Source organism: Periplaneta americana, chromosome 3 (genome assembly GCF_040183065.1).
Source record: "Periplaneta americana isolate PAMFEO1 chromosome 3, P.americana_PAMFEO1_priV1, whole genome shotgun sequence".
Lineage (NCBI taxonomy): Eukaryota > Metazoa > Arthropoda > Insecta > Blattodea > Blattidae > Periplaneta > Periplaneta americana.
In genome coordinates this window covers 116,597,580-116,607,022 of record NC_091119.1, presented here as the reverse complement: position 1 = coordinate 116,607,022, position 9,443 = coordinate 116,597,580, and positions in this window count along the sequence as shown.

Here is a 9,443-nt window from a genome sequence, read left to right as displayed (position 1 = left end):
GGTCTCTGTCTCTCTCTCCCCCTCCCTCTTCCTCCCTCTCTCTCCCTCCCTCTCTCCCATTTCAAACATCACACAAACGAAGTGATGGAATAAATTTAAAATATTGCAAAAATATTAATTTTCTTTGTGTCTGTAATACATGCTTCCTACGTGATAAGAACAGAAAAATGAAAGTATTTTCTTGATTAATTATTATAGATGGATAAGATAGAAATATTCATTCTCTCCTTTTACTTTTGATACACAACAAAAATTGTGTGAAGTTTCCTTGAAATAATTAATTAATAAAGTAAAATTTATTTTAAAAGATGTCCAAATATTACATTTGTCTGTATCCTAGGAAGCTGGAATATACCATTCCCGAACGTTTTTTCTGAAAATAAATTTCTAAAAATTTTTTCTTCTAACTACCAAATTTTCTAAATTTATGTCTCTACTAACGATTCTTGCTAAGGAACATTTCCTTAAATTTATTTTCCTAATGTTATTTGCCTAAAGTTATAAATTTTTAAAATGGAACAAAACAATTGCAGACCAAGGGATTCCTGTTTTGCATTACACGTTACATAACACTGTTATGGTCAATTGTACAAAGATAGTCAGATATTCTGTCCTCTTATGTATTTCAAACTGTAATATAAAGGTTTTAATTCTGTTCTGAAGCCACTGGCATAACACAGGCAGTAGTGTGTTTGCCTGCTGATCTGGAGTTTGGGTGTGGGCTTGATTCCTACTTGGGCTAATTACCTGAATGGGTTTTTTCCCTAGGTTTTCCCCAACCATAAGACAAATGTCAGATAATCTATGGCGAATCCTCGGCCTCATCTCATCAAATACCATCTCTCTATCACCAATTCCATGAATGCTGAATAATCTAGTAATTGACATGGCATCATTAAATAACCCAAGTAAAAAAAAAAATTCTTTAGCTTTGCTCTCACAGTTTTCCCAAAAATGAATTTCACAGGTATATTTTCAGAACTGGCCTGTTCCTTCTACAATTCCATGAGTGCAGAGTATAGATTTGGAAGATATTTTTTCGATCACAACTGCAAACTAGTTTTGTCAGTCTGTTGGTTTGGTGTAAGTTATGCCTTGCAACATCATATTTGTTCCAGACTTCACATGGATAGCGAGATGATACAGCACTCCATCGTCCTTTGGCTCTTTGCCCACTGATACAGGTTAGAAGTCAAAGAAACTGTTCAATTCCTCGTTTACAATATCATGGAATTTTTTGAAAGTCGTTGGGACATCAGGGATAGGGACAAATGCTAATGCTAAGTGCATGTGCATTGACATATCCCTCAGAGACGACATATGTTATTTATAATAAAAAATTAATAAATCTGATTTATGTTTATCCTGTTTATATAATTAACACACTTATGTACTAAAAATTTGATAATTTATGTCCTAAGTCATTTTTTAATGGCGTCTAAATTTTCATACGCTAGGCTCTGAGGAATACTTTCAGAGACGTCTAAATTTTCATATGCTAGGTTCTTGAAGATACATTCAGAGACTTCGAAGTAGAAATTATATTTTGCCATTTTATTAAACGCACAAAAATGTGTCAATTTAACAGTTTTTCGTAATTTGTAATCAGTTGATGCATATCCATCTACCTTTTTCCATATTTTACTAAATTTGACATAACATTATACAAGTAACTTTGATTTTTATTGAAACTTTTTTACTACATTTATTGACATACGTAAGTTATATATCAAAGACAATACAAAATCTATATTTTTGGTGTAACGTACTGTAATCTACATGTCATTAAAAATAACTGTAATTATATTTATAATATTAGAAAATAATAATTATTCAATATATTTTCATATCACACACTTTCTAGAAAAATGCTACAACTAAACTCACATTCTCTAGAGTAAATACATGAGAGTCAACATACTCATGACTTAGTGTGGTAGAGCATGAAGCATTCAATGTGTAAGGCAACGTTGCATTTTGTGCAAATATGTGTTACAGCTTTGTGGCAGCGTGCACATCTTCTTTCAGTAGGACTTTTACCTGGCCAGTGTTCTTTACCATCAAAGCGTACTTCAGAGAGGACACCAGAACTACGCTGAGGATTTACAATTCTGGGTCGTGATACTGTTGGTGCTGCAAGCAAGGGTATAGTTATTCTTCTCAAAAATTCAAGTAAAGGTATCCCGCGCTCCACATGCCTGTACAAAAGCCATCCATTTACAGCAGCCTTAAGACAGAATCGCACAACAGGCCAATACCATTTTTTAGACCGGATACCAATAAGGTAGGCACCCCTGAATTGGTCAAATAAGTCCACGCCTCCCATACCTGTGTTGTACTCATTTACCAAACTCGGCTGAGGCATGTTTATTCTGTTTTTGGAAGATGCACTATATCTTGAACACTTGGTGAGTCCTGTAACAAGACTGTCAGTTCTATTGGTAGCCATGGTTACTTGACTGTTGTCATTCGTCATTCCAACGCACGAGAGTGATGTTGCTGGCTGGATCTCGTATAGAATAAAAGGAACCCCTGGCAGATTTCTTCAAATCCTTTAGCGGTGCTTTTTGAGTCCTATCTGCTCTTATTGTACCAGTCACATTGATTTCTTTCCTAGTCATGTTTTCCAGTAGTGGAATCGAATTGAAATAATTGTCAATAAATACTTGACTTCGAGGTGGCACAAATCCTTCGATCATTTGTTTCGTAATAGAACTACCCAGAGTCATGCCTGGATCTCTTTCTTCGCGGCCTTCTTACAGTTTGAAACGAACACAGTATCCATTGGGTTTATTCAGACACCAGAACTTGAACACAAATCTAATAGGTTTTCCTCTGATAAACTGTTTTAGATGGTGTCGTCCGTAATATGGTTCCATAGCCTCATCGAAGGAATAAACAGAAGGCAGGGGTTTAGCACATTCCTTACACTGCTTACTGATGTACCTAAGCAAAGGCTGTATTTTGTGGATACTCCCAGCATTTGCATTTTCACAATTATCACTGAAATGCATGTACTTCAATATAGACAAAAATCTGTCTCTTGACATGCAATTAGATACAGCAGCATTGTTGCGTCACTCTGTGTTTCCCAATACATTTTTCTGTTTGGCACTTTAGCATATCCTGAGAGCAATAAAATGCCTAGCATCTTATACATTTCGTCAATATCAACAGTGTAACTGTTGTCTCCATATTTGTACTGTGCATATTTTTTGCTTTCTTTCCAGATATGACTTATGAACTCTGGTTTCCAGAAAAGCTGAAAGACTTGCAAAGGCTGCATGCCATTCCCAACAATGGTTTCAAGAATTTCCGGGGGATTATCACTTGAATATTTTATTTTGAATTTGGTGTCTTCGGCTGTCTCTGGTTTTAAAGTTATACTATCCCAATGCTTCTCCATAACTCTCTTTTCTTTCTTCGAATAAGCAACACCATCAGAAGATTTTCTTTTTGTTGCACTTGCTGATGGGGCTTCAGGTGTTGTAATGGCTGTCTTTTCTAGTGGTGCAGCAGTGGACGAAGAACTAAGTTCCAAACTAACTTTTTCCTTTTCATGAGTAACGATCCGAACTTCTGCGCCACGACCCAAGACACCAGGTCCAAGAAAATGGGGATCGTTTACATTCACTTCTAGATCTTCTTCAGGAATTTCATCTATGTCCGTGTCATTTTCATTGTCAGGAGGAAGAATAACCAAGTCAATAGTCTCTGCCTTCTGAATTTCATCGTCTTTTTCTTCTAAAGTTGTTAGAATTTCTTCAACAGTAAGATTGCGTGTCCTGGAAGGAATATTCATTACTTGATACTACGAAAGCCTAACGTATGAATTTTTCGACACTCACATTCATATTCTGTTTTGAAGGTTAAAATTAGCATAAATATAAAAGTCATTGTTGTACAGATGTAGCTACATCAATACGCTTTATGAATCAACAATCAATAAAACTTCAACAAATGTGTAAAAGGAAAACTAAACAATAAACTTACCGACAGCACGATATCGGTAATTTTTCTGCGACATCATCTTGTTTATAGGCTTTGGCAGCCATTTTGCACAAACTCACGCGGAAGACACTACTATAATCAAATGGTGGAATGGTTAAACATACCAAATCAACATCCGTAAGTTAAAAAAATAAAAAATGCGGTGCGAAAATACCAATTAAATATTACACATTTTTCGTATGAAAATTTAGACGCTAGTCTTTCATGGGTTAAGAGACCTGTGTATTTCATTGTAATAAGCTTCTTGATATCCTTAGGACTGAATTCTCATATTATATATACTCAGGGCCCAGATGGAATAGGCAGCATGATATTTGTACTTCAAACAGCATGTTTCCTGCACTGTTGATAAGTACTTTCTCAAAATCAGATATTATTCTGGTGAGAAATCTCATCTCAATATTGAGCTCATGTGTACTAGTCAAGACTTGTAGCACAATTTTAATGTATTATGCTTCTTCTTTGGAAGTAAAAATTGCATAAACAAATGGAATACGAACCTGCATATTGGTGTCTTCAAAGCACAGTCTAGTATATACAGTCACGAAGCTCAATACTTAATAAGGCCGTGTCTCAAAGCTCAAGTCTATACTGCATGCTAATAACTAGGAACTAGCTGACTTGTAAACTACACACTAGAGAGCTTTGAACATGTATGCTGGAATCATGGCCTTCTTCATAGACTATTTTTCTCACAGCCATGAAATTATGGTATAGCACTAAATTAAGAAGGCAGTGTTCTAATGCAGTTTAATTACGAGTTATCAGCTGTTATTTTTTGGAAATTCGAATTCTTTGTTTATAAACAGTTTTCCAGTAAACAGTTTATGAAACTTAAGTCTCAGGTTTATGAACTGAATGGTAATTTCCTGAGACGCTAGAAAAGAAACGTAGAAAGATGTAGAATTGTAAAAGATGTTCAAAAGGTATTTATGAAAATTACGTTTGGCTGTCAGCAATCGAAATAAATGTGAAAAAGGTAAGAGCCTGAAATATTACAATATTAAAAAATGTAACGCAAATACCAACAATGTCCATGTTCCAAGTTAACGTGTTATTCTACATTGGACTCACATTTTATTTCCAAAGCATCATCAGCTTTCATAACCCCCAATTGTTAATGAGATATCCATTTTTTTTTAGTATACAAGTCAACAATCAAGGAAGCATTTTCGTTTACTAGCTACTACGGACTTGATTGCTATTCACTACGTAGCTTTGGATCGTAACTTCTGATGTCACATCCGGCTATTTAGTCAACAATCTAGTTCACTTCAGATGAAAATGTAGCTTTGAGACACGGCCTAAATATGCATCTATAGATAGTTGCTAACCACCAGGATCGCTACTATCGCCTCATCACAGATCCTTTCCCTAGTAGATGATAAAATGTATTGTACTTTAGATATCGTCTTCTTTTGAAAAAATTAACACCTTCCTTCCACTATTGAAATATGAAACGCATAAGGTTTATATATTATTTTCATAAAGTTTATATTATATTTTATAAACTCACCTTCCTGGATTTTTCGGAAGAATGATAACTCTGACCTCTTTTTCTTACAATTTATAGTACTACAAACGTATCCTTGTCCCATATTATTATTCAAATTATTGTATTTTAGCCATTTTCAGTTATTACAACTGATAACGAACATTTCATAGTTTATACAACTTTTCACAACAATGCGAAATACGGCACAGTCAATGCCTTTTCGATCTAAACCAGGCCGTAATGTATGTTCGGGTTTTCTATTTCAGTGTAATATTATATTATAACTTTATTGCTTATCATTGCTAATTTTTATTTAGTGTAATGTGTCCATAAGTTTCCTTTACTTCTTGTTGCATAATATGTTGCAGAAATAATTACAAAACTGCTTTATTTTAATGTGAAGAGAATTTTACATTTTAACATAATCTGTTTGCATCAACATTTTAAGTTTAGAATGGAAGTTATTTTGAGGTTTAATAAAAAAGAATTTATATTGTGATTTTAATTTAGTACATCTACCTTCCTTAATTGTACACAGAAAATTTACCATACCACTCGAATATTGAAGTACTGGTACAGTAAACATAACCTATAATTTCAACATAATATCTAAATATCCGTGTGGTGCAACTGAAAATTATTGAATCTGCATAAATGAATGTACAATAATTTCGCAATATTTAATCGAAATGAAGGCAGGTAGGCCTATTACATATACGAACAACATAATTTTCACACCAAAAATAATACTACACCTTAACTCGCAAGTGAATTATGTCTGAAGTGTCTCATAATCATTGTTTTAAATTTTATTAATGCAAATACACTACATTTTAGAGATATATATGTTACTCTTTATGCATTCCAACTAATTTATATGATTGAAATGCTGCCCTTCATGATTGGGTTAAGCGAGTCACATGGTCTGCCTTAAGGCCTGTATTAGATCACAATGGCAGTGGCACAGTCCTAGTACTCACAGCGCTCCAAGCGGCTAGCAACTATCGCAAGAAATGCAAAAAATCATCCCAAGCTTCGTGACTGTATAGGCCTATACTAGATTGTGTTCAAAGTTACATCCACTCCAACTCACAATAGCAGTTGATCGTGAATACTTGACTGAAGATTTTGGGGCAAACATTGAAGGTTTCATCCAGAAACCATGTTATGCTTTTCATCATTAACTTTAGGTTGCAAAAACAAGAAGTCTGTTTTCTATTTCTCGTTCACAATACAAATCATACATTATGTTCATTCAGAGTTCTTTGATAGTTTTCTGATAATTTCCCATCATTACATAGGATATCTCGGTTGTTCTCGGCGTCTTTTCAAGCTCAAAGTTTTCTTTAAATTTTCTCTGTTAGGAAGATGTGCTAGTACTGCGAATGATACTCACTGCAATTAATTTCTCGATATCTGTGCAGGAGGCATTTCCGGCTGATCTTGGGCTATATTGTGTCGTATTTCTCTTCACTTTCTCTGCATCAGATTCCTCTTGGGTTGGAGAATATGATTGAGGGGATTGTTCAGGGCACCACTGCTCGAATGCATCCGATGGCTGCTTATACTGCCTGCTCGTAAGACCATTTTAACAATGCTTTCATTAAAATAGCATATTTCCAAATCCTAACAGTAGGTGCAGCACCAACAAGCTCATCTGTACGTCTGCTTCAAACTATAAAAATAACGTTGTTCTACCTACTTTGTGCCAGTGTGACATATTGAAGTGTGTTACGAATAATAATCATCAGAAACTCTTGTGGATAAATTCGTGAAACCTCTAATTAGTAATGTAGGGAAGTTCCACACAGAAAAAGTTTTCCACTTTTCTTATTCAGAGAAATCCCTTTCTCGTAAAGTACTATAGCTGTAAGTTTCTGGGGCACTAGTTCATTTTTTTTAATTGCCTAGTTGCAAAAGCCCCTGTCTGTAAAGTTTTTTTTTTTTTTTTTTTTTTTTTTTTTTTTTTTTTTTTTTTTTTGGTAAATCGCCAAAATCTGGTAGCACATGAACAGATCAGTTCCTGCAGTTTTTTAAGAACAAAAATATTAATTAACCTTACAAGTTGCATAAAATGTACTCCTAATAGTTACTTTGCAATTTTAGTTTGAAAACTGTTCTTAATTCTGTTACATAGGGCTTTTTATAAGTGAGCAATTCATTGATTTTCATATTTTAAATTTTATTTATGCATGTCTGTTTGTAGTTCCTTTTGTTTAAAGAGCAAAGAATATCATGGATTAATGAAGCTACCAGAGTCGCAAAACAAAGTAATATTTTAATCATATAATATAAACATAAAGCATAAGTCCTATATCCACAAGCGACTTCGAATGCCATGTTAGGAGCTACCAACTGGCGACAATTTTTTCTTATTCATGTTGCATGTTTGACCATTGAATGAGCAGCCAGTATAAGCAGCCATCAGATGCGTTTAAGCAGGCGGTGGTTCAGTGCCTTTAAGAATATTACCATTATGTAGAATTGTAGTTGCTCTTGCAGTTCATTCTATGACACACCCAGTACGATGTTCAGCATCTGTAGTAAACATATTCCTGTAACAGTCATTTTTCCCTGTATTTTACAGATACAATTTTTTATTATTTCTGTCTCTTCAGCCATCTTACTTGAAAATTTAATGTGTTTCCCGAAACGAAGCAACAGCACTCACGTAGATTAATGTTGATGTCCACCAGACATATCATTGTTGAGCATTAAGACTTACGTATATTAGCAAATTTTCATTAGGAAAAAAACATTAGAACTTCGTGATATTAACAGATTTTCATTAAGAAAGAAGCATTAACAAAAATCAATTAAACATCGAGATTCTAATAAAATATAACTTAAGGAAAAACAATTTAGCAAATTTTTTTAGGAAAAATGTTGGGAAATTGGAACACATTAAAAAATATGGCGCATATTTTCTTAGCTTATAACGTAGCCATTTTTAAATGTGACAGTGTCATTACAATACAGTTTGTGGTCTCTTCAGACATCATACATGAAAATCTAATCTGTTTCTCAAAACCATTCACGTAGATTAATTGTTGCTGTCCATTCTGGACATGTATCATTGTTGTTACTCATTATGAAAAAAGGCATTAACAAAAATAAATTAGACATGCAAGGTTCTAGTAAAATTTACTTTAGGAAATACAATTTAGCAAAAAAGGATTAACAAAATGTTTTTAGAAAAAATGTATTTTAGTGTTTAGGAGTCAAGTCAGGAAATTGAAACATTAAAAAATATTAGCTTCTAATGTAGCCATTCCTAAATGTGGCAGTTATCAGCATGTTATCTGTCATACTAATCAAAACTTAGTGAGTAGAGGATTGGAGTTCTACATGATGACTCATAACGAATGTGATGTAAAAGTATTAATTATATGCATATTAATAGTAATTTTTCTGTTACACTCCACGAAACATATCACTATACATATATTATTTAGTACTGCATTGCATTGCTTTTTATGCTAAAATTACCATGTATGGTACAATGGTGACTGGTGAGTTTGTTTATAAGCAACAAGATTCTTGCATCACCAATACGAATGTATTTTTTACGTTGTATTTTTCCTCTCAATCAAAATAATGAGGAATGAAATTGTTAGTAGACATATTTATTGTTTTGTGTAATATACATCAGTTTGTTGAATATTTTATGACATGAATGTAAGATTAAGAATTCATTAGCACTTGCTACTAGTTGGTTACCTTATAATCATGTTTATGAAGTTGATTTGTTGTGAATATAGGTATTATGCTTCCATATCAGTGAGAAATGAATGATGAAAACTGTAGATGATTGAATGGCTGTTACATTTGATATTGTGTATCATTATGTTTTATTGGAATTAAATATTTTGCATAAATGTAGTAGAATCACATATTATTATTATTATTATTATGTAAATGTTCGACACTTAGTTTA